Raw genomic sequence first — 23,188 nt, forward strand, 5'->3', positions numbered from 1 at the left:
CGCTTCAAATACATACACTCCTTCTCCTTCCCTCCCCTTCCCGTCATTTGTTTTCTTGTGCGTGCACATTCCAACTCTCTTTCTCATTTTAATATCAAGTAAAATGCCTCGGCACCGTGACTCACATTTGCGAATAAACCAGCGGACCATAGTTCCAGTCGTGCGTAACGTCGAATGACCCATCTGGAAAAAAATGGGTGCAATAAGAGTACCGCCCAGGAGGTCACCCATCCTAGTACTACTCTTGCCCAAACACACAAAACTGCGGAGTTCTGATGTGATTCGGTGCATTAGTGTTGGTATGATCACACCTGTTTCATTCCGCGCTGCAAATACATACACACCTTATCCTTCCCTCCACCCTCCCGTCATTTGTTTCCTTATGCGTGCACACTGCAGCTCTTCTTCTTGTTCTAATATTAAATAAAATGCTTCGGTGTCGTGTCTCACATTTGCGAATAAACCAGCAGACCATAGTTTCAGTGGCACTTAACGTCGAATGCCCCATCTGGAAAAAATAGATGAAACACAAGGACTTCCTAGGAGGTCACCACTCCTGGTACAACACTCGCCCAAACATATTTAACTGCGTAGTTATGATGGGATCGGATGAATTAGTGATGGTATGATGGCACTGATTTCATTCTGCGCCGCAAATTCATACACATCTTCTCCTTCCCTCCACCCTCCCATCATTCGTTTCATTGTGCGTGCAAAATGCACATCTCCTTCTCGTTCTAATATCAAGTAAAATACATTGGCGCCATGACTCACATTTGCGAATAAATCAGTGGACCATAGTTCCAGTCGCGCGTAACGTCAAATGATCAGCAAAAAAATGGGTGCAACACGAATACTTCCCAGGAGGTCAACCATCCTAATACTACTCTCGCCCAAGCACACTAAACAGTGGAGTTTTGATGGGATCCAGTGAATTAGTGCTGGTATGATCGGACTTGTTTCATTCCGTGCTGCAAATACATACACTCATTCTCCTTCCCTCCCCCTCCGGTCATTTGTTTCCTTGTGCGTGCACACTGCACCTCTACTTCTCTTTCTAATATCAAGTAAAATACTCCGGCACCTTAACTCATATTTGCGAATAAACCAGCGGACCATAATTCGAGTCGCGCGTAACGTCGAACGACCCATCTGTAAAAAAATGAGTGCAACACGAGGACTTCCCAGGAGGTCACCACTCCTAGTACTACACTCGCCCAAGCACATTTAACTATGGAGTTCTGATGGGATCTGGTGAATTAATGATGGTATAATGACACCTGTTTCATTCCGCGCTGTAAATACATACACTCCTTCTCCTTCCCTCCACACTCTAGTCATTTGTTTCGTTGTGCGTGCACAATGCACATCTTCTTCTCCTTCTAATATCAAGTAAAATGCGCCGGTGCTATGACTCACATTTGCGAATAAACCAACAGACCATAATTCCAGTCGCGAGTAACATTGAGCGACCCATCTTTAAAAAAATGGGTGCAACACGAGTACTTCCGAGGAGATCACCCATCCTAGTACTACTCTTGCCCAAGCACACTTTAATGCGTAGTTCTGATGGGATCCGGTGTATTAGTCCTTGTATGATCGCACCTATTTCATTATGCGCTGCAAATACATACACTCCTTCTTTTTCCCTCCCCCATCCCATCATTTATTTCTTTTGGCGTGCACACTGCACCTTTCATTCTCATTCTAATATCAAGTAAAATGCCTCTGCACCGTGAGTCACATTTGCGAATACCCAGCGGACCATAGTTCCAGTCGCGCGTAACGTCAAACATCCCATCTGTAAAACAATGGGTGCAACACGAGTACTTCCTAGGAGGTCACCCATCCAAGTACTACTCTGGCCCAAGCACACATAACTGCGGAGTTCTGATGGGATCCAGCGTCGTGACTCACATTTGCGAATAAACCAGCGGACCATATTTCCAGTCGCATTTAACGTCGAACGCCCCATTTGAAAAAAATAGGTGAAACACAAGGACTTCTCAGGAGTTCACCACTCCTAGTACTACATTCACCCAAGCACATTTAACTGCGGAGTTCTGATGGGATACAGTGAATTAATGATGGTATGATGGCACCTGTTCCATTATGCGCTACAAATACATACACTCCTTCTGCTTCCCTCCCCCCTCCCGTCATTTGTTTCCTTGTGCATGCACACTGCACCTCTCCTTCTTGTTCTAATATCAAGTAAAATGTCTTGGCACCGTGACTCACATTTGCGAATAAACCAGCGGACCATAGTTCCAGTCGCGCGTATCGTCGAAGGATCCATCTGCAAAAAAAATGAGTACAACACGAGGAGATCACCCATCCTATTACTACTCTCGCCCAAGCATAACTGTGGAGTTCTGATGGGATCTGGTGCATTAGTGCTGGTATGATCGCACCTTTTTGATTCCGCACTGTAAATACATACACTCCTTTTCCTTCCTTCCCTCCGTCTCTCATTTGTTTCTTGTGTGTGCACACTGCACTTCTCCTTCTCATTCTAATATCAAGTAAAATGTCCCGGCACTGTGACTCACATTTGCGAATAAACTAGCGAACCATTGTTCTAGTCCCGTGAAATGTCGAAGGACCCATCTGCAAAAAAATGGGTGCAACACGAGGACTTCCTAAGAGGTCACCCATCTTAGTACTACTCTTTCCCTAGCACACTTAACTACGGAGTTGTGATGGTATCCGGTGCATTAGTGCTGATATGATCGCACCTGTTTCATTCCGCGCTGCAAATACATACACTCCTCATTTCCTCTCCTCTTTTCTCATTTATTTCCTTGTACGTGCATACTGTACCTCTTCTTCTCGTTCTAATATCAAGTAAAATTTCCCAGCGCCGTGACTCACATTTATGAATAAAACAGCAGACTATAGTTCTACTCGCGCATAACGTCGAACAACCTATCTGCAAAAAAATGGGTACAACACGAGAACTTCTCAGGAGGTCAACCATCCTAGTACTACTCTCTCCCAAGCACACTTAACCCCCTCCTGTCATTTGTTTCCTTGTGCGTGTATACTGCACCTCTCCTTCTCGTTCTAATATCAAGTAAAATGCCTCGGTGCCATGACTCACATTTGCGAATAAACCAGCGGACCATAGTTCCAACCGCGCGTAATGTCGAACTCCCCATCTGAAAAAAATAGGTGCAACATAAGGACTTCCGAGGAGGTCACCACTGCTTCTCGTTTTTTGTTGTTATACTATGTAATATACTCGCAAACACTCTTATCATGTCATGGGCTTTAATTGAATGCGCGAAAAGTATTAAACAAAATACCCTGGCGCCGTTACTCACATTTGCGAATAAACCGGTGGACCGTCGCTCTGGTCCCACGTAACGTTTAACGCGCAGTCTAAGAAAAGAATGATGCAACACGAGAGCTGAGAGCTTCCCAGGAGGTAACCCATCCTAGTACTATTCTCGCCCAAGCACGCATAACTGCAGAGTTCTGATGGGATCTGGTGAACTAATGCTAGTATGATCGCACCCTTTCTTGTTTGCACCGCAAATAAATATGCCACTTCTACTTTCCTCTCCCCTCCTGTCATTTGATTCACTGTGTGCGCACCTCACCTCTTCTTCTAGTTCTAATATTAAGCAAAATGCCCCGACGCCTCGACTCATGCCCATATGAACGGATCACCCACCGCACCTCGTTTTGTTTTGTTATATTATGTAAGGTACTCGCAATGACACTCTTATCACGTGATTGGTTTTAATTGAATGTACAAAAAATATTAAGCAAAATGCCCAGGTGGACCGTCGCTCCGGTCCTGCATAACATTTAACGTCCTATCTATAGAAAGAAGGGTGCAACACAAGCACTTCCCAAGAGGTCACCCATCCTAGTACTACTCTCGCCCAAGCACGCTTGACTGCGGAGTTCTGATGGGATCCGTTGAACTAGTGCTGGTATGATCGCACCCCTTCTAATTTGCGCCGCAAAGACATATACCACTTCTCCTTCCCTCTCCCTTCCCGTCACTTATTTCGCTGTGCGTGCAACTCATCTCTGCTTCTAGTTCTAATATCGAGTGAAATGCCCTGGCACCTCGACTCATGCCCATATGAACGGATCGCCCGCCGCACCTCAATTTTTGTTGTTCTACTATTTACGATGCTTGCAATGACACTCTCATCATGTGATGGGATTTAATTGAATGCACGAAAAGTATTAAGCAAAATGCCTCGGGACCGTGACTCACGTTTACGAATGAACAGGCGGACCGTCGCTCCAGTCCTGCATAACATTTAATGCCCTGTCTGTAAACAAAAGGGTTCAACATGAGTGCTTCCCAAGAGGTAACCCATCGTAGAACTACTCTCACCCAAGCACACTTAACTGCAGAGTTCTGATGGATCTCGTGAACTACTGCTGGTATGATTGCACCCCTTCTAATTTGTGCCGCAAAGACATATATCCCTTTTCCTTCCCTCTCCCTTCCCATCATTTGTTTCGCTGTGCGCGCAACGCACCTCTACTTCTAGTTCTAATATCGAGCAAAATGTCCAGGCGCCTCGCTTCATGTCTATATGAACGAAAAACCCGCCGCACCTCCTTTTTTGTTGTTCTACTATGTAAGATGCTCGTAATAATAACCTTATCACGTAGTGGGTTGTAATTGAATGCACGAATAGTATTAAGCAAAATACTCCGGCGCCGTGACTCATGTTTGCGAATTAATCGGCGACTGTCGCTCTAGTCCCGCGTAACGCCCCATCTGCAAAAAGAAGGGTGCAACATGCGAACTTCCTAGTAGATCACCCATCCTAGTACTACTCTCGCCCAAGCACGATTAACTACGAAGTTCGATGGGATCTGATGCATTAGTGCTGGTATGATTGAACCCCTTCCATTCCACGCTGCAAATACATATACCACTTCTCCTTCCCTCTCCCATCTCATCATTTATTTTATTGTGCACGCACACCACACCTCAATTTCTAGTTCTAATATAAAGCAAAATGCCAAGGTATCTCGACTCATGCACAGATGAACAGATTGCCCGCCACAACTCTATTTTCATTATTCTACTATGTAAGATAATCGTAATGACATTCTTATCTCGTGATGGACTATAAATGAATGCACGAAAAATCTAGCGCCACGACTCATACCGACAGACTATGGCTCCTATTGCGCATATCGTTTAACACCCCATCCGTAAAAAGACGAGCGCAACACGAACACTACCCAAAAGATCACCCATCCTAGTACTACTCTCGCCAAAGCACGCTCAACTACGGAGTTCAATGGGATCCGGTGCATTAGTGCTAGTATGATCGCACCTCTTCTATTTTGCGCTACAAATACATATACCCCTTCTCCCTCCCTCCCCCCTGTTATTTGTTTCGCTATGCGCGAACACCACACCTCTGCTTATAGTTCTAATATAGAGCAAAATTCTCCGGCACCTCGACTCACGCCCAGATGAACGGACTACCCCTTGCACCTCATTTTTGGTTATTCTACTATGTAAGATGCTCGTAATGACACTCTTATTACGTGGCGAACTATAAATGAATGCACAAAAAATATTAAGAAAAATGTCTTGGCGTTGTGACTCACTCCGAGAGACAATAGCTTTGATCGCGCATAATGTATAATGTCCCGTCAGTAAAAAAGCGAGTGGAACATGAGAACTTTCCAGGAGGTCACCCATCCTAGTACTACTTCCGCCCAAACACACTTAACTACGAAATTTGATGGGATCCAGTGCATTAGTGCTGGTATGGTTGCACCCCTTCCATTCCACGGTGCAAGTACATATACCCCTTCTCCTTCCCTCACCCCTCCCATCATTTGTTTCGTTGTGCGCACACACCACACATCTATTTCTAGTTTTAATATCAAGCGAAATGCCCCGACACCTCGACTCACGCCCAGATGAATGGATCGCCCGCCGTACCTTATTTTTCATTATTATACTATGTAAGATACTCGTAATGACACTCTTATCACGTGGTGGACTATAAATGATTGCACGAAAAATATTAAGCAAAATTTTCAAGCCCTGTGACTCACACAGGTAGACTGTGGCTCCGATCGCACTTAACATTTAACACCCCGTCTAAAAAAAATAGGTTCAGCATGAGTACTTTCCAGGAGGTCACCCATCCTAGAACTAATCTTGCCCAAGCACACTTGACTATAGAGTTCTGATGGGATCCTGTGCATTAGTATTTGTATGATCGCAACTGTCCCATTCCCAACTGCAAATACATATATCCCTTCTCATTCCCTCCCCCTTCCCATCATTTATTTCGTTGTGCGGGCATACCGCATCTCTTCTTCTAGTTCTAATATAGAGCGAAATAACATGTCGTTTCAACTCACACCTAGAAGAACGGAGGCCCCTTGCACCTCTTTTTTCGTTGTTTTACTATGTAAGACTCTCGTAATGAGACTCTTATCACGTGGTGGACTACAAATAAGTGCACATAAAATTTTAAGCAAAATTTTTAACGTCGCTACTCATGCCGACAGATTGTGGCTCCGATCATGCTTAACGTTTGACACCCCATCTGTAAAAAGACGAGTACAACAAGAGAACTTCTCAGGAGGTCACCCATCCTAGTACTACTCTCGCCCAAGCACGCTTAACAACAGAGTTCGATGGGATCCGGTGTGTTAAAGCTAGTATGATTGCACCCCTTCCATTCTGCGCTTCAAATGCGTATACCCCTTCTCCTTCCCTCCCCCTACCTGTCATTTTTTTCGCTGTGCGAGCACACCGTACCTCTGTTTATAGTTTTAATATCAAGCGAAATGTCCCGACACCTCGACTCACGCTAAAAGAAAAGACTGCCCGTCGTACCTCATTTTTTTTTTATTTTACTATGTAAGATGCTCGTAATGACACTCTTATCACGTGGTAGACTATAAATGAATGCACGAAAAAATAGTAAGTAAAATTTTCTGGCGACACGACTCATGCCAGTGAATTATGGCTCCAATCACATGTATCGTTTTCTGCCCCATTTGCAAAAAGACAGTTCAACACGAGGACTTCTCAGAAGGTTACCGATCCTAGTGCTACTCTCGCCCAAGCATGCTTTACTGCATAGTTCGATGGGATCTGGTGCATTAGTGCTGGTATGACCACACCCCTTTCATTCCGCATTGTAAATACATATACACCTTCTCCTTTCCTCCCCTCTCATGTCATTTTTTTGGCTGTGCGCGCACACTGCATCTCTGTTTCTAGTTCTAATATCAAGCAAAATGCCCAAGCGCCTCGATTTATGCCCAGATTAAAAGACCACCCGCCACACCTTTTTTTTCGTTGTTCTACTATGTAAGATGCTTGTAAGGAATCTCTTATCACATGGTGGACTATAAATGAGAGTACAAAAATAATAAGCAAAATGCCCCAGCGCGGCGACTCACGCCGGCAAATGAACTAGCAGACTATGGCTCCAATCGCGTGTAATATTTGATGCCCTGTCTGCAAAAAGACGTGTGTAACACAAGCACTTCCCAGGAGATCACTCATCCTAATACTACTCTCGCCCAAACACACTTAACTGCAGATTATGATGGGATTCGATGCATTAGTGCTAGTATGATCCCACTCGTCCTATTCCTCACATCAAATACATATACCCCTTCTCTTTCCCTCCCCCCTCCCATCATTTGTTTCATTCTGTGTGGACACCGCATCTCTACTTCTAGTTGTAATATCAAACAAAATGCCCCGTTATCTCGACTCACGCCCAGAAAAACAAACCACCCACCGCACCTCTGTTTTGCTTGTTCTATTATTTACGATGCTCGTAATGACACTCTTGTCACGTGGTGGACTATAAATTGATGCACGAAAAATATTAAGAAAAAGACGGGTGCAACACGAGAACTTCCCAAAGGTCACCCATCCTAGTAGTACTCTCGCCCAAACACACTTAACTGCAGAGTTCTAATGAGATCTGGTGCATTAATGCTAGTATGATCGCACATGTATCATTCTGCGCAGTAAATACATATACTCCTTCTCCTTCTTTCCTCCCTCCTGTCATTTGTTTCCTTGTGCGTGCACATTGCACCTCTCCTTCTCGTTCTAATATCAAGTAAAATGCCCCGGCGTTGTGACTCACATTTGCGAAAAAATATGAAGGACCATAGTTCCAGTCGTGCGTGATGTCAAACGACCCATCTACAAAAAAATGGGTGCAACACGATAAGGAGGTCACCACTTCTAGTACTACACTCACCCAAGCATATTTAACTCCGGAGTTCTTATGGGATCCAGTGCATTAGTGCTGGTATGATCGCACTTGTTTGCTTCTGCGCTGCAAATACATACACTCCTCCTCCTTCCCTCCCCCCTCCCGTAATTTGTTTCCTTGTACGTGCACACTGCACCTCTCTTTCTCGTTCTAATATCAAGTAAAAAGCCCCGGTGCCGTGACTCATTTTTGCAAATAAACCAGCGGACTATAGTTCCAGTCGCGCATAACGTCGAATGACCTATCTGTAAAAATATGGGTGCAACACGAGTACTTCCCAGGAGGTCACCCATCCTAGTACTACTCTCGCCCAAGCACACTTAAATGCGGTGTTCTGATGGGATCCGGTGCATTAGTGCTGGTATGATCGCACTTGTTTCATTTCGCGCTGCAAATACATACACTCCTTCTCCTTTCCTCCCCTATTTTCTCATTTATTTCCTTGTGCGTGCATACTGTACCTCTTCTTCTCTGTCTAATATCAAGTGAAATGCCCCAATGCCGTGACTCACATTTATGAATAAAATAGCAGACTATAGTTCTACTCGCGCGTAACGTCGAACAACCTATCTGCAAAAATATGGGTGCAACACGAGGACTTCCCAGGAGGTCAACCATCCTAGTACTACTCTCTTACTACTCTCTCCCAAGCACACTTAACTACGGAGTTCTGATGGGATCCGGTGCATTAGTGCTGGTATGATCATACCTTTTTCATTCCGCGCTGCAAATACATACACTCCTTCTCCTTCCCTCTCCCGTCCCGTCATTTATTTCCTTGTGCGTGCACACTGCACCTCTCTTTTTCATTCTAATATCAAGTAAAATGCCTCAACGCCATGACTCATATTTGTGAATAAACCAGTGAATCATAGTTCCAGTCGCTCGTAACGTCGAATGGCCCATCTCGACTCATGCCCATATGAACAGATCGCCCGCCGCCTCTCATTTTTTATTGTTCTACTATTTAAGATGCTCACAATGACACTTTCATAACGTGATGGGCTTTAATTGAATGCTGGAAAAATATTAAGAAAAATGCTCAGGTGCCGTGACTCACATTTGCAAATGAACCGGCGGACCATCGCTCTCGTCCAGTTGAATGTTTAACGCTCCGTCTGCAAAAAGAAGGGTGCAACACAAGAACTTCCTAGGAGATCACCTATTCTAGTACTAGTTTCGCCCAAGCACGCTTAACTACGGAGTTCAGATGCAATCCGGTGAACTAGTACTGGTCTGATGGCACCCGTTCTAGTTTGCGCCAAAAGTACATATACCCCTTCTCCTTCCCTGTCCCCTCCCATTGTTAGTTTCGCTGTGCGCGCACCTTACCTCTACATCTAATTCTAATATCAAGCAAAATACTCCGGCGCCTCCACTCATGCCCATATGAATGGATAGCACTGTACCTCATTTTTTGTTGTTCTACTATGTAATATGCTCGCAGACACTCTTATCACTTGATGGGCTTTAATTGAATGCGCAAAAAATATTAAAAAAAATGCCCTCGTGCCGTGACTCACGTTTGGGAATGAACCAGTGGACCGTCGCTCCGATCCCGCGTAACGTTTAACGCCCAGTATGAAAAAAGAAGGATGCAACACGAGAGCCGAGTGCTTCCCAGGAGGTAACCCATCCTAGTATTACTCTCGCCCAAGCACACATAACTGCAGAGTTCTAATGGGATCCGGTAAACTAGTGCTGGTATGATCGCACCCTTTCTTATTTGCGCCGCAAATACATATGCCCCTTCTCCGTCCCTCTACCCTCCCGTCATTTGATTCGCTGTGCTCGTACCTCACCTCTTCTTCTAGTTCTAATATTAAACGAAATGCTCCGGCACCTCGACTCATACCCATATGAACAGATCGCCCACCGCACCTCATTTTTTGTTGTTATATTATGTAAGGTGCTCACAATGACACTCTTATCACGTGATTAATTTTAATTGAATGTGCAAAAAATATTAAGCAAAATGCCCCGACGGACCGTCGCTCTGGTCCCGCGTAACATTTAACGCCCCATCTGTGGAAAGAAGGGTGCAACACGAGCACTTCTCAGAAGGTCACGCATCCTAGTACTACTCTCGCCCAAGAACGCTTAATTGCAGAGTTCTGATGGGATCCAGTGAACTAGTGATGGTATGATCGGAATCGTTTTGGTTTACGCCGCAAATACATATACCCCTTCCCCTTCCCTCTCCATTCCCATCATTTATTTCACTGTGGGCGCAACTCACCTCTGCTTCTAGTTCTAATATCGAGCGAAATGCCCCGACGCCTCAACTCATGTCTATATGAAACACCCACCGCACCTCCTTTTTCATTGTTCTACTATGTAAGATGCTCGCAATGACACTCTCAACACGTGATGGACTTTAATTGAATGCACGAAAAATATTAAGCAAAATGTCCCGGCGCTGTGACTCACATTTGTGAATGAACCACCGGACCGTCGCTCTGGTCCCGCATAACATTTGATACCCCGTCTGCAAAAAGAAGGGTGCGATACGAATACTTCCCAAAAGGTCACCCATCTTACTACTACTCTTGCTCAAGCACGCTTGACTGTAGAGTTCTGATAGGATCCGGTGAACTAGTGCTGGTATGATCGCACCCCTTATAATTTGTGCCGCAAAGACATATATCCCTTCCCCTTCCCTCTCCCTTCCCATCATTTGTTTCGCTGTGCGCGCAACTCACCTCTGTTTCTAGTTCTAATATCCAGCAAAATGCCCCGGTGCCTCGACTCATGTCTATATGAATGAAACACCTGCCGCACCTCTTTTTTTGTTGTTCTACTATGTATGATGCTTGTAATAATAATCTTATCATGTGGTGGGCTATAATTGAATGCACGAATAATATTAAGCAAAATGCTCCAGCGACGTGACTCATGTTTGCGAATTAAGCGGCGACTGTCACTCTAGTCCCGTGTAACATTTAACGCCCCATCTGCAAAAAGAAGGGTGCAACATGAGAACTTCCTAGGAGATCACCCATCCTAGTACTACTCTCGCCCAAGCACAATTAACTACGAAGTTCGATGGGATCCGATGCATTACTGCTGGTATGATCGCACCCCTTCCATTCCGCGCTGCAAATACATATACCACTTCTCCTTCCCTCTCCCCTCTTATCATTTATTTTGTTGTGCGCGCACACCACACCTCTATTTCTAGTTCTAATATCAAGCAAACTGCCAAAGCATCTCGACTCTTGTTCAGATGAACAGACCGCCCGCCACAACTCTATTTTCATTGTTCTACTATGTAAGATAATCGTAATGACATTCTTATCTCATGATGGACTATAAATAAATGCATGAAAAATATTAAGCAAAATGTCCCAATGCCGCGACTCACACTGGCGGAATGTCGCTCTGGTCATGCGTAATATTTAACACTCCGTCCATAAAAGGACGGGTGGAACACGAGGACTTTGCAAGAAGTCACCCATCCTAATACTGCTTTCACCAGAGCACACTTAACTGCAGAGTTCGACAGGATCCGATGTATTAGTGTTGGTATGATCGCACCCCTTCTATTTCGTGCTGCAAATACATATATCCCTTCTCCTTCCCTCCCCCCTCCTGTCGTTCGTTTCGCTGTGCATGCACACTACACCTCTGTTTCTAGTTCTAATATCAAGTGAAATGTCCAGGCACCTCGACTCATGCCTAGATAAACGGATTGCCTGTCGTACCTCGTTATTCATTGTTCTACTATGTAAGATGCTCGTAATGACACTCTTATCATGTGGTTGACTATAAATGAATGCACGAAAAATATTAAGCAAAATATTCTGGCGCCACGACTCATGCCGGCAGACTATGGCTCCTATTGCGCATAACGTTTAACACCCCATCTATAAAAAGACGAGCGCAACACGAGGATTTCCCAAAAGATCACCCATCCTAGTACAACTCTCGCTAAAGCACACTCAATAACAGAGTTCGATGGGATCCGGTGCATTAGTTATAGTATGATCACACCTCTTCTATTTTGCGCTACAAATACATATACCCCTTTTCCCTCCCTCCCCCCTTGTTATTTGTTTCGCTATGCACGAACACCGCACCTCTGCCTATAGTTCTAATATAGAGCAAAATGCTCCGGCGCCTCGACTCATGCCCAGATGAACGGACTACCCCCTGTACCTCAGTTTTTGTTATTCTACTATGTAAGATGCTCGTAATGACACTAATGACACTCTTATTACGTGGTGAACTATAAATGAATGCATGAAAAATATTAAGAAAAATGTCTTAGCTTTGCGACTCGCTCCGAGGGATAATGGGTTTGATCATGCATAATGTTTAACGTCCCGTCAGAAAAAAAACGAGTAGAAGAAGAGAACTTTCTTGGAGGTCACCCATCCTAGTACTACTTCTGCCCAAACACACTTAACTACGAAATTCGATGGGATCCAGTGCATTAGTACAGGTATGATCGCACCCCTTCAATTCAACGCTGCAAATACATATACCCCTTCTCCTTTCCTTCCCCCTTTCGTCATTTGTTTCGTTGTTCGAACACGCCACACCTTTGTTTCTAGTTCTAATATCAAGTGAAATATCCCGGCACCTCGACTCATGTCCAGATGAATGAATCGCCTACCGTACCTTATTTTTCATTGTTATACTATGTAAGATACTCGTAATGACACTCTTATCACGTGGTGAACTATAAATGAATGCACGAAAAATATTAAGCAAAATTTTCAGGCCCCGTGACTCACACCGACAGATTCTGGCTCCGATAACACTTAACGTTTAACACCCCGTCTACAAAAAGACGGGTTCAACACGAGGACTTTTCAGGAGGTCACCCATCCTAGAACTAATCTCGCCCAAGTACGCTTGACTACAGAGTTCTGATGGGATCTTGTGCATTAGTGTTTGTATGATCGCAACTGTCTCATTCCCCACTGCAAATACATATAGCCCTTCTCCTTCCCTCCCCCCTCCCATCATTTATTTCGCTGTGCGGGCATACCACATCTCTGCTTCTAGTTCTAATATAGAGCGAAATGTCATGTTCCTTCGACTCACGCCCAGAAGAACGGAGGCCTGCTGCGCCTCTTTTTTTGTTGTTCTACTATGTAAGACTCTCGTAATGAGACTCTTATCACGTGGTGGACTACAAATAAGTGCACATAAAATATTAAGCAAAATGTTTCAATGTCGCAACTCATGCCGACGGACTGTGGCTTCGATCGCGTGTAACGTTTGACCCCCCATCTGCAAAAAGACGGGTGCAACAAGAGAACTTCCTAGGAGGTCACCCATCGTAGTACTACTCTTGCCCAAGCACGCTTAACTATGGAGTTCGATGGGATCCGGTGTATTAATGCTAGTATGATTGCACCCCTTCCATTCCGCGCTACAAATACATATACCCCTTCTCCTTCCCACCCCCCACCTGTCATTTTTTTCGCTGTGCGCGAACACCGCACCTCTGTTTATAGTTCTAATATCAAGCAAAATGCCCCAACACCTCGACCCAGAAGAAAGGACCGCCCGTCGTACCTCATTTTTCTTTATTCTACTATGTAAGATGATCGTAATGACACTCTTATCACGTGGTAGACTATAAATGAATGCACGAAAAAATAGTAAGCAAAATTTTCTGGCGACGCGACTCACGCCAGCGGATTGTGGCTCTAATCACATGTATCATTTTACGCCCGTTTGCAAAAAGATAGTGCAACATGAGGACTTCTCATGAGGTTACCGATCCAAGTACTACTCTCGCCCAAGCATGCTTAACTGCATAGTTTGATGGGATCCAGTGCATTAGTGCTGGTATGATCGCACCCCTTCCATTCCGCATTGCAAATACATATACCCCTTCTCCTTTCCTCCCCTCTCCTGTCATTTTTTTCATTGTGCGCGCATACTGCATCTCTGTTTCTAGTTCTAATATCAAGTAAAATGCCCCAGCACCTCAAATTATGCCCAAATTAAAGGACCACCTGCCACACCTTTTTTTTTCGTTGTTCTACTGTGTAAGATGCTTGTAATGACTTTGTTATCACGTGGTGGACTATCAATGAGTGCACAAAAGAAAGTAAGAAAAATGCCCCAGCACGACAATTCACGCCGACAAATGAACCACCAGGCTATGGCTCCAATCGCGTGTAACGTTTGATGCCCTGTCTGCAAAAAGACGAGTGCAACACAAGCACTTCCTAGGCGGTCACTCATCCTAGTACTACTCTCGCCCAAACACACTTAACTGCAGATTATGATGGGATACGATGCATTAGTGCTAGTATGATCCCACCCGTCCTATTGCTCACTTCAAATACATATACCCATTCTCTCTCCCTCCCCCCACCCATCATTTGTTTCGCTCTGTGTGGACACTGCACCTCTACTTCTAGTTGTAATATCAAGCAAAATGCCTCGTTGCCTCGATTCACGCCCAGATGAACGGACCGCCCGCCGCACCTCTGTTTTGCTTATTCTATTATTTATGATGCTCATAATGACACTCTTATCACGTGGTGGACTATAAATGGATGCAAGAATAATATTAAAAAATAGACGGGTGCAACACGAGTACTTCCCAGGAGGTCACCCATCCTAGTACTAGTCTCACCCAAGAACACTTAACTGCAGAGTTCTGATAGGATCCGGTGCATTAATGCTGATATGATTGCACCAGTTTCATTCCGCACTGCAAATACATACACTCATATTTGGAACTATGGTCTACTGGTTTATTCACAAAAGACTCACATTTGCGTACAAACCAGCGGACCATAGTTCCAATCACGCGTAACGTCGAACGACCCATCTGAAAAAAAATTGGTGCAACACGAGGAATTCCTGGGAGGTCACCCATCCGAGTATTACTCTCACACAAGCACACTTAACTGCGCAGTTCTGATGGGATCCGGTGCATTAGTGCTGGTATGATAGCACATGTTTAATTTCGCGCGACAAATACATACACTCCATCTCCTTTCTTCCCCCTCCCGTCATTTGTTTCCTTGTGCGTGTGCACTGCACCTCTCGTTCTCGTTCTAATATCAAGTAAAATGCCACGGCGCCGTGACTCACATTTGCGAATAAACCAGCGGACCATAATTCAAGTCGCGCGTAACGTCGAAAGAATCATTTGCAAAAAAATGGGTGCAACACGAGTACTTCCCAGGAGGTCAACCATCCTACTACTACTCTCGCCCAAGCAAACATAACTGAGGAGTTCTGATGGGATCCGGTGCATTAGTACTGGTATGATCGCACCTATTTCATTCTGCGCTTCAAAAACATATAAATCTTCTCCTTCCTTCCCATCTCCCCTCATTTGTTTTCTTGTGCGTGCACACTGCACCTCTGCTTCTCATTCTATTATCAAGAAAAATGTCACAACGTCGTGACTCACATTTGCGAATAAACCAGCGGACCATAGTTCCCGTCGCGCGTAACGTCGAACGATCCATCTGAAAAAAATGGGTGCAACACGAGGACTTCCCAAGAAAATGGGTGAAATATAAGGACTTCGTAGGAGGTCACCCATCCTAGTACTACTCTCGACCAAGCACACTTAACTGCGGAGTTCTGATGGGATCCGGTGTATAAATGCTGGTATGATCGAACCTGTTTCATTTCTCGATGCAAATACATACACTATTACTCTCGCTCAAGCAAACATAATTGCGGAGTTCTGATGGGATCCGGTGCATTAGTGTTGGTATGATCGCACCTGTTTCATTTCGCGCTTCAAAAACATACAAACCTTCTCCTTCCATCCCTGCTCCCGTCATTTGTTTTCTTGTGCGTGCAAACTGCACCTCTGCTTCTCGTTCTAATATCAAGTAAAATGTCCCAATGTCGTGACTCACATTTGCGAATAAACCAACGGACCATAGTTCCAGTCGTGCGTAACGTCGAACGACCCATCTGAAAAAATATGGGTGCAATACTAGAACTTCCCAAGAGATAACCCATCATTGTACTACTTTCGCCAAAGCACACTTAACTGCGGAGTTCTGATTGGATCCAGTGCATTTGTGCTTGTATGATCGCACCTGTTTCATTTCGTGCTGCAAATACATACATTCCTTCTCCTTCCCTCCCCCCTCCCATCATTTGTTTCCTTGTGCGTTCACACTACACCTCTCCTTCTCGTTCTAATATCGATTAAAATGCCTTTGCTTCTTGACTCACATTTGCGTATAAACCAGCGGACCATAGTTTCAGTCGTGCGTAACATCGAACGACCTGTCTGAAAAAAATTTGTGCAACACAAGGACTTCCGAAGAGGTCACCCATCCGAGTACTACTCTCACCCAAGCACACTTAACTGCAGAGTTATGATGGGATCCGGTGCATTAGTGCTGGTATGATCGTACTTGTTTAATTTCACGATGCAAATACATACACTACTACTCTCACCAAAGCAAACATAACTGTGGAGTTCTGATGGGATCTGGTGCATTAGTGCTGGTATGATCGCACCTGTTTCATTTCGCGCTCCAAAAACATACAAACCTTCTCCTTCCATCCCTGCTCTCGTCATTTGTTTTCTTGCGCGTGCACGCTACAACTCTGCTTTTCGTTCTAATATCAAGTAAAATGTCCCAATGTCGTGACTCACATTTGCGAATAAACTAGCAGACCATAGTTTCCATCGTGCGTAACATCGAACGATCCATCTGAAAAAATGGGTGCAACACGAGGATTTGCCAAGAAAATGGGTGAAATATAAGGACTTCGCAGAAGGTCACCCATCCTAGTACTACTCTCGCCCAAGCACCCTTAACTGCGGAGTTCTGATAGAATTCGTTGCATTAGTGCTGGTATGGTCGCTCATGTTTCATTCTGCGCTACAAATACATACACTCTTTCTCCTTCCATCCCCCCTCCGGTCATTTGTTTCCTTGTGCGTGCACTCTGCATCTCTCATTCTCATTCTAATATCAAGTAAAATGCCCCGGCACCATGACTTACCATTGCGAATGAACCAGCGGTTCATAATTCCATTTGCGCGTAACGTCGAACGACCCATCTGAAAAAAAATGGGTGCAACAGGAGGACTTCCCAGGAGGTCACCCATCCGTGTACTACTCTCGCCCAAGCACACTTATCTGCGGAGTTTTGATGGGATCCAGTGCATTAGTGCTGGTATGATCGCACCTGTATCATTTTGCGCTGCAAATATATACACTCCTCCATTCTTCCCCCTCCCGCCATTTGTTTCCTTGTGCGTTCACACTTCACCTCTCCTTCTCGTTCTAATATAAATTAAAATGCCCCTGCGTCTTGACTCACAATTGTGTATAAACCAGTGGACCATAGTTCCAGTCGCGCGTAACATCGAACGACCTATCTGAAAAAAAATGGGTGCAACATGAGAACTTCCCAAGAGATAACCCATCTTTATACTACTTTCACCAAAGCACACTTAACTGCGGAGTTCTGATTGGATCCAGTGCATTTGTGCTTGTATGATCGCACATGTTTCATTTCGTGCTGTAAATACATACACTCCTTCTCCTTCCCTCCTCCCTCCCATCATTTGTTTCCTTTTGTGTTCACACTGCACCTCTCATTCTCGTTCTAATATCGATTAAAATGCCCCTGCTTCTTGACTCACATTTGCGTATAAACCAGCGGACCATAGTTCCAGTCGCGGGTAACGTCGAATGACCTGTCTGAAAAAAAATTTGTGCAACACGACCACTTCCCAGAAGGTCACGCATCCGAGTACTACTCTCGCCAAGAACGCTTGACTGCAGAGTTCTGATGGGATCCAGTGAACTAGTGCTGGTATGATCGCAATCGTTTTGGTTTGCGCTGGAAATACATATACCCCTTCCCCTTCCCTCTCCCTTCCCATCATTTATTTCGCTGTGGGCGCAACTCACCTCTGCTTCTAGTTCTAATATCGAGCGAAATGCCCCGACGCCTCGACTCATGTTTATATGAAACACCCCCCGCACCTCTTTTTTCATTGTTCTACTATGTAAGATACTCGCAATGACACTTTCAACACGTGATGGGCTTTAATTGAATGCACGAATAATATTAAGCAAAATGTCCCGGCGCTGTAACTCACGTTTATGAATGAACCACTGGACCGTCGGTCTGGTCCCGCATGACATTTAATACCCCGTCTACAAAAAGAAGGGTGCAATATGAATACTTCCCAAGAGGTCACCCATCCTACTACTACTCTTGCTCAAGCATGCTTGACTGTGGAGTTCTTATAGGATCCGGTGAACTAGTGTTGGTATGATCGCACCCCTTCTAATTTGCACCGCAAAGACATATACCACTTCTCCTTCCCTCTCCCTTCATGTCATTTGTTTCGCTATGCGCGCAACTCACCTCTGTTTCTAGTTCTAATATCGAGCGAAATACCCCGGTGCCTCGACTCATGTCTATATGAATGAAACACCTGTCGTACCTCCTTTTTTGTTGTTCTACTATGTATGATGCTCGTACTAATAATCTTATCACGTGGTGGGCTATAATTGAATGCACAAATAATATTAAGCAAATTGCTCCAGCGTCGTGGCTCACGTTTGGAATTAATCGGTGACTGTTGCTCTAGTATCGCATAACATTTAACGCCCCGTCTAAAAAAACAAGGGTGCAACATGAGAACTTCCTAGGAGATCACCCATCCTAGTAATACTCTCGCCCAAGCACACTTAACTGCAGACCATAGTTCCAGTGATGCGTAATGTCGAACGACTCATCTGCAAAATAATAGGTGAAACATGAGGACTTCCCATGAGGTCACCCATTCTAGTACTACTCTCGCCCAAGCACACTTAACTGCGAACTTCTGATGGAATCCGGTGCATTAGTGCTGGTATGATCGCACTTGTTTTATTTTGCGCTTCAAATACATACACTCCTTCTCCTTCCCTCTCGCCATTTGTTTGCTTGTCCGTACACACTGCACCTCTCTTTATCGTTCTAATATAAAATAAAATACCCCAGCATCGTGACTCACATTTGTGAATAAACCAGCGGACCATAGCTCAAGTCGTGCGTAACGTCGAACGACCCATCTGTTAAAAAATAAGTGCAACACGAGAACTTCCCACGAGGTCACCCATCGTAGTGCTACTTTTCCTAAGCACACTTAGTTGCAGACCATAGTTCCAGTCGTGCGAAATGTCGAACGACCCGTCTATAAAAAAATAGGTGCAACACGAGGACTTCCCAGGAGGTCACCCATTCTAGTACTACTCTTGCCCAAGCACACTTAACTGCGGACTTCTGATGGGATCCGGTGCATTAGTGTTGGTATGTTCGCACTTGTTTCATTCCGCGCTGCAAATATATACACTCCTTCTCCTTCCCTCCACCCTGCCGTCATTTGTTTCCTTGTGCGTGCACACTGCACCTCTCCTTCTCATTCTAATATCAAGTAAAATACCCCGGCGTCGTGACTCATATTTGCGAATAAACCAGTGAACCATAGTTTCAGTCGCGCGTAACGTTGAACGACCCATCTGTTAAAAAATAAGTGCAACACGAGAACTTCCCAAGAGGTCACCCATCGTAGTACTACTTTGCCAAAACACACTAAACTGCGGACCATAGTTCCAGTCGTGCAAAATGTCGAACGACCCATCTGCAAATAAATAGGTGCAACATGAGGATTTCCCAGGAGGTCACCTATTCTAGTACTACTCTCGCCCAAGCACACTTAACTGCGGACTTCTGATGAGATCCAGTGCATTAGTGCTGGTATTATCACACTCGTTTTATTCCGTGTTGCAAATACATACTCTCATTCTCCTTCCCACCCCCCCTCCCGTCATTTGTTTCCTTGTGCGTGCACACTGCACCTCTCCTTCTAGTTCTAATATCAAATAAAATACCCCGGCGCTGTGACTCACATTTGCGAATAAACCAAGAGACCATAGTTCCAGTCGCACGTCGAACGACCCATCTGTAAAAAAATAAGTGCAACACGAGAACTTTCCAGGAGGTCACCCATCGTAGCACTACTCTACCCAAGCATACTTAACTGCAGACAATAGTTCCAGTCGTGCGTAACGTCGAACGACCAATCTGTAAAAAATTGGTGCAACATGAGGACTTCCCAGGAGGTCACCCAATCTAGCACTACTCTCGACCAAGCACACTTAACTGCAGACTTCTGATGGGATCCGGTGTATTAGTGCTGGTATGATCGCACTTGTTTTATTCCGCGCTGCAAATACATACACTTCTTCTCCTTTCCTCCCCCCTCTCGTCATTTTTTTTTCTTGTGCGTGCACACTGCACCTCTCATTCTCGATCTAATATCAAATAAAATACCCCAGCGTCGTGACTCACATTTGTGAATAAACCAGCGGACCATAGCTCCAGTCGCGCGTAACGTCGAACGACCCATCTGTTAAAAAAAAAGTGCAACACGAGAACTTTCCACGAGGTCACCCATCGTAGTACTACTTTGCCCAAGCACACTTAACTGCGGACCATAGTTCCAGGCGTGCGTAATATCAAACGACCCATTTGCAAAAAAATTGGTGTAACACAAGGACTTCCCAAGAGGTCACCCATTCTAGTACTACTCTTGCCCATGCACACTTAACTGCGGACTTCTGATGGGATCCAGTGCATTAGTGCTGGTATGATCGCACTTGTTTTATTATGCGCTGCAAATACATACACTCCTTCTCCTTCCTTTCCCCCTCCTGTCATTTGTTTCCTTGTGCGTGCACACTGCACCTTTCCTTCTCGTTCTAATATCAAGTAAAATACTCCGATGCTGTGACTCACATTTGCGAATAAACCAGCAGACCATAGTTCCAATCGCACTTAACGTCGAACGACCCATCTGTAAAAAGATAAGTGCAACACGAGAACTTACTAAGAGGTCACCCATCGTAGAACTACTCTGCCTAAGCACACTTAACTACGGACCATAGTTCCAGTAGTGCGTAACGTCGAATGACCCATCTGCAAAAAAATAGGTGCAACACGAGGACTTTCCACGAGGTCACCCATTCTAGTACTACTCTTGCCCAAACACACTTAATTGCGGACTTCTGATTGGATCCGGAGCATTAGTGCTGGTATGATCGCACTTGTTTTATTCTGTGCTGCAAATACATAAACTCCTTCTCCTTCCCTCCCGCCTCCCGTCATTTGTTCCCTTGTGCGTGCAACACTGCACCTCTCTTTCTCGTTCTAATATCAAGTAAAATGCCCCAGTGCCATGACTCACATTTGCGAATAAACCAGCGAACCATAATTCGAGTCGTGCGTAACGTCGAACGACCCATCTGTAAAAAAATAAGTGCAACACGAGAACTTCCTGGGAGGTCACCCATTGTAGTACTACTCTGCCCAAACACACTTAACTGTGGACCATATTTCCAGCCATGCGTAACGTCGAACGACCCATCTGTAAAAAAATAGGTGCAACACGAGGACTTCCCAGGAGATCACCCATTCTAGTAGTACTCTCGCCCAAACACACTTAAATGCGGACTTTTGATGGGATTTTGTGCATTAGTGCTGGTATGATCGCACTTGTTTTATTCTGCGCTGCAAATACATACACTCCTTCTCCTTCCCTCCCCCCTCCCGTCATTTGTTTCCTTGTGCGTGTACACTGCACCTCTTCTTTTCATTCTAATATCAAGTAAAATGCCCCGGTGTCATGACTCACATTTGCGAATAAACCAGCGGACCATAGTTCCAGTCGCGCGCCACATCGAACGATCCGTCTGAAAAAAAATGGGTGCAACACGAGGACTTCCCAGGAGGTCACCCATCCGAGTACTACTCTCGCCCAAGTACACTTAATTGCGGAGTTCTAATCGGATCTGGTGCATTAGTGCTGGTATGATCGCACCTGTTTAATTTCGCGCTGCAAATACATACACTCATTCTTCTTTCTTCCCCCTCTTGTCATTTGTTTCCTTGTGCGTGCGCACTGCACCTCTCGTTCTCGCTCTAATATCAATTAAAATGCCATGGCGCCGTGACTCACATTTGCGAATAAACTTGCGGATCATAATTCAGGTCGCGCGTAATGTCGAAAGAATCATCTAGAAAAACATGGGTGCAACACGAGTACTTCCCAGGAGGTCACCCATCCTACTACTACTCTCGCCCAAGCAAACATAACTGCGTAGTTATGATGGAATCCAGTACATTAGTGCTGGTATGATCGCACCTGTTTCATTTCGCATTTCAAAAACACACAAACTTTCTCCTTCCATCCCCCCTCCCATCATTTATTTTCTTGTGTGTGCACACTGCACCTCTCCTTCTCATTCTAATATACAGTAAAATGTCTTAACGTCGTGACTCACATTTGCGAATAAATCAGCGGACCATAGTTCTCGTCGCGCGTAACGTCGAACGATCCATCTGAAAAAAATGGGTGCAGCACGAGGACTTCCCAAGAAAATGGGTGAAATATAAGGACTTCGCATGAGGTCACCCATCCTAGTACTACTCTCACCCAAGCACAATTAACTACGGAGTTCTGATTGGATTCGGTGCATTAGTGCTGGTATGATCGCACCTGTTTCATTTCGCGCTGCAAATATATACACTCCTTCTCATTTCTTCCCCCTCCTGTCATTTGTTTCTTTGTGCGTTCACACTTCACCTCTCCTTCTCGTTCTAATATCAATTAAAATGCCCCTGTGTCTTGACTCACATTTGCGTATAAACCAGCGGACCATAGTTCTAGTCGCGCAAAACGTCGAACGACCAATCTGAAAAAAAATGGGTGCAATAAGAGAACTTCCCAAGAGGTAACCCATCCTTGTACTACTTTCGGTAAAGCACACTTAACTGCGGAGTTCTGATGGGATCCGATGCATTTGTGCTGGCATGATCGCACCTGTTTCATTTCGTGAAGCAAATACATACACTCATTCTCCTTCCCTCCCCTCTCCCATCATTTGTTTCCTTGTGCGTTCACACTGCAC

The 23,188-nt window shown here is 44.9% G+C and overlaps 27 pseudogenes; all 27 read right to left on the minus strand.

The window, feature by feature from the left end:
- Nucleotides 1-2,621: 2,621 nt before the first annotated feature.
- On the minus strand, nt 2,622-2,740 carry LOC148255757 (5S ribosomal RNA; annotated as a pseudogene).
- Nucleotides 2,741-3,395: 655 nt separating this feature from the next.
- On the minus strand, nt 3,396-3,521 carry LOC148255758 (5S ribosomal RNA; annotated as a pseudogene).
- Nucleotides 3,522-3,839: 318 nt separating this feature from the next.
- Nucleotides 3,840-3,958, minus strand: LOC148255759 (5S ribosomal RNA; annotated as a pseudogene).
- Nucleotides 3,959-5,205: 1,247 nt separating this feature from the next.
- LOC148255760 (5S ribosomal RNA) lies at nt 5,206-5,323 on the minus strand (annotated as a pseudogene).
- A 1,245-nt stretch (nt 5,324-6,568) lies between these two features.
- On the minus strand, nt 6,569-6,686 carry LOC148255761 (5S ribosomal RNA; annotated as a pseudogene).
- A 1,185-nt stretch (nt 6,687-7,871) lies between these two features.
- On the minus strand, nt 7,872-7,989 carry LOC148255762 (5S ribosomal RNA; annotated as a pseudogene).
- A 525-nt stretch (nt 7,990-8,514) lies between these two features.
- On the minus strand, nt 8,515-8,633 carry LOC148255763 (5S ribosomal RNA; annotated as a pseudogene).
- Nucleotides 8,634-10,757: 2,124 nt separating this feature from the next.
- On the minus strand, nt 10,758-10,876 carry LOC148255764 (5S ribosomal RNA; annotated as a pseudogene).
- A 347-nt stretch (nt 10,877-11,223) lies between these two features.
- LOC148255765 (5S ribosomal RNA) lies at nt 11,224-11,341 on the minus strand (annotated as a pseudogene).
- A 2,169-nt stretch (nt 11,342-13,510) lies between these two features.
- Nucleotides 13,511-13,628, minus strand: LOC148255766 (5S ribosomal RNA; annotated as a pseudogene).
- A 1,180-nt stretch (nt 13,629-14,808) lies between these two features.
- On the minus strand, nt 14,809-14,927 carry LOC148255767 (5S ribosomal RNA; annotated as a pseudogene).
- Nucleotides 14,928-15,395: 468 nt separating this feature from the next.
- On the minus strand, nt 15,396-15,514 carry LOC148255768 (5S ribosomal RNA; annotated as a pseudogene).
- A 235-nt stretch (nt 15,515-15,749) lies between these two features.
- LOC148255769 (5S ribosomal RNA) lies at nt 15,750-15,868 on the minus strand (annotated as a pseudogene).
- A 312-nt stretch (nt 15,869-16,180) lies between these two features.
- LOC148255770 (5S ribosomal RNA) lies at nt 16,181-16,299 on the minus strand (annotated as a pseudogene).
- A 205-nt stretch (nt 16,300-16,504) lies between these two features.
- On the minus strand, nt 16,505-16,623 carry LOC148255771 (5S ribosomal RNA; annotated as a pseudogene).
- A 665-nt stretch (nt 16,624-17,288) lies between these two features.
- LOC148255772 (5S ribosomal RNA) lies at nt 17,289-17,407 on the minus strand (annotated as a pseudogene).
- Nucleotides 17,408-17,609: 202 nt separating this feature from the next.
- On the minus strand, nt 17,610-17,728 carry LOC148255773 (5S ribosomal RNA; annotated as a pseudogene).
- Nucleotides 17,729-18,984: 1,256 nt separating this feature from the next.
- Nucleotides 18,985-19,103, minus strand: LOC148255774 (5S ribosomal RNA; annotated as a pseudogene).
- A 321-nt stretch (nt 19,104-19,424) lies between these two features.
- LOC148255775 (5S ribosomal RNA) lies at nt 19,425-19,543 on the minus strand (annotated as a pseudogene).
- Nucleotides 19,544-19,871: 328 nt separating this feature from the next.
- LOC148255776 (5S ribosomal RNA) lies at nt 19,872-19,990 on the minus strand (annotated as a pseudogene).
- Nucleotides 19,991-20,313: 323 nt separating this feature from the next.
- Nucleotides 20,314-20,432, minus strand: LOC148255777 (5S ribosomal RNA; annotated as a pseudogene).
- A 329-nt stretch (nt 20,433-20,761) lies between these two features.
- Nucleotides 20,762-20,880, minus strand: LOC148255778 (5S ribosomal RNA; annotated as a pseudogene).
- Nucleotides 20,881-21,208: 328 nt separating this feature from the next.
- On the minus strand, nt 21,209-21,327 carry LOC148255779 (5S ribosomal RNA; annotated as a pseudogene).
- A 654-nt stretch (nt 21,328-21,981) lies between these two features.
- LOC148255780 (5S ribosomal RNA) lies at nt 21,982-22,100 on the minus strand (annotated as a pseudogene).
- A 205-nt stretch (nt 22,101-22,305) lies between these two features.
- LOC148255781 (5S ribosomal RNA) lies at nt 22,306-22,424 on the minus strand (annotated as a pseudogene).
- Nucleotides 22,425-22,659: 235 nt separating this feature from the next.
- Nucleotides 22,660-22,778, minus strand: LOC148255782 (5S ribosomal RNA; annotated as a pseudogene).
- Nucleotides 22,779-22,983: 205 nt separating this feature from the next.
- LOC148255783 (5S ribosomal RNA) lies at nt 22,984-23,102 on the minus strand (annotated as a pseudogene).
- Nucleotides 23,103-23,188: the final 86 nt, after the last annotated feature.

This window comes from Carica papaya, chromosome 5, assembly GCF_054855325.1.
Source record: "Carica papaya isolate Zhongbai chromosome 5, ASM5485532v1, whole genome shotgun sequence".
Lineage (NCBI taxonomy): Eukaryota > Viridiplantae > Streptophyta > Magnoliopsida > Brassicales > Caricaceae > Carica > Carica papaya.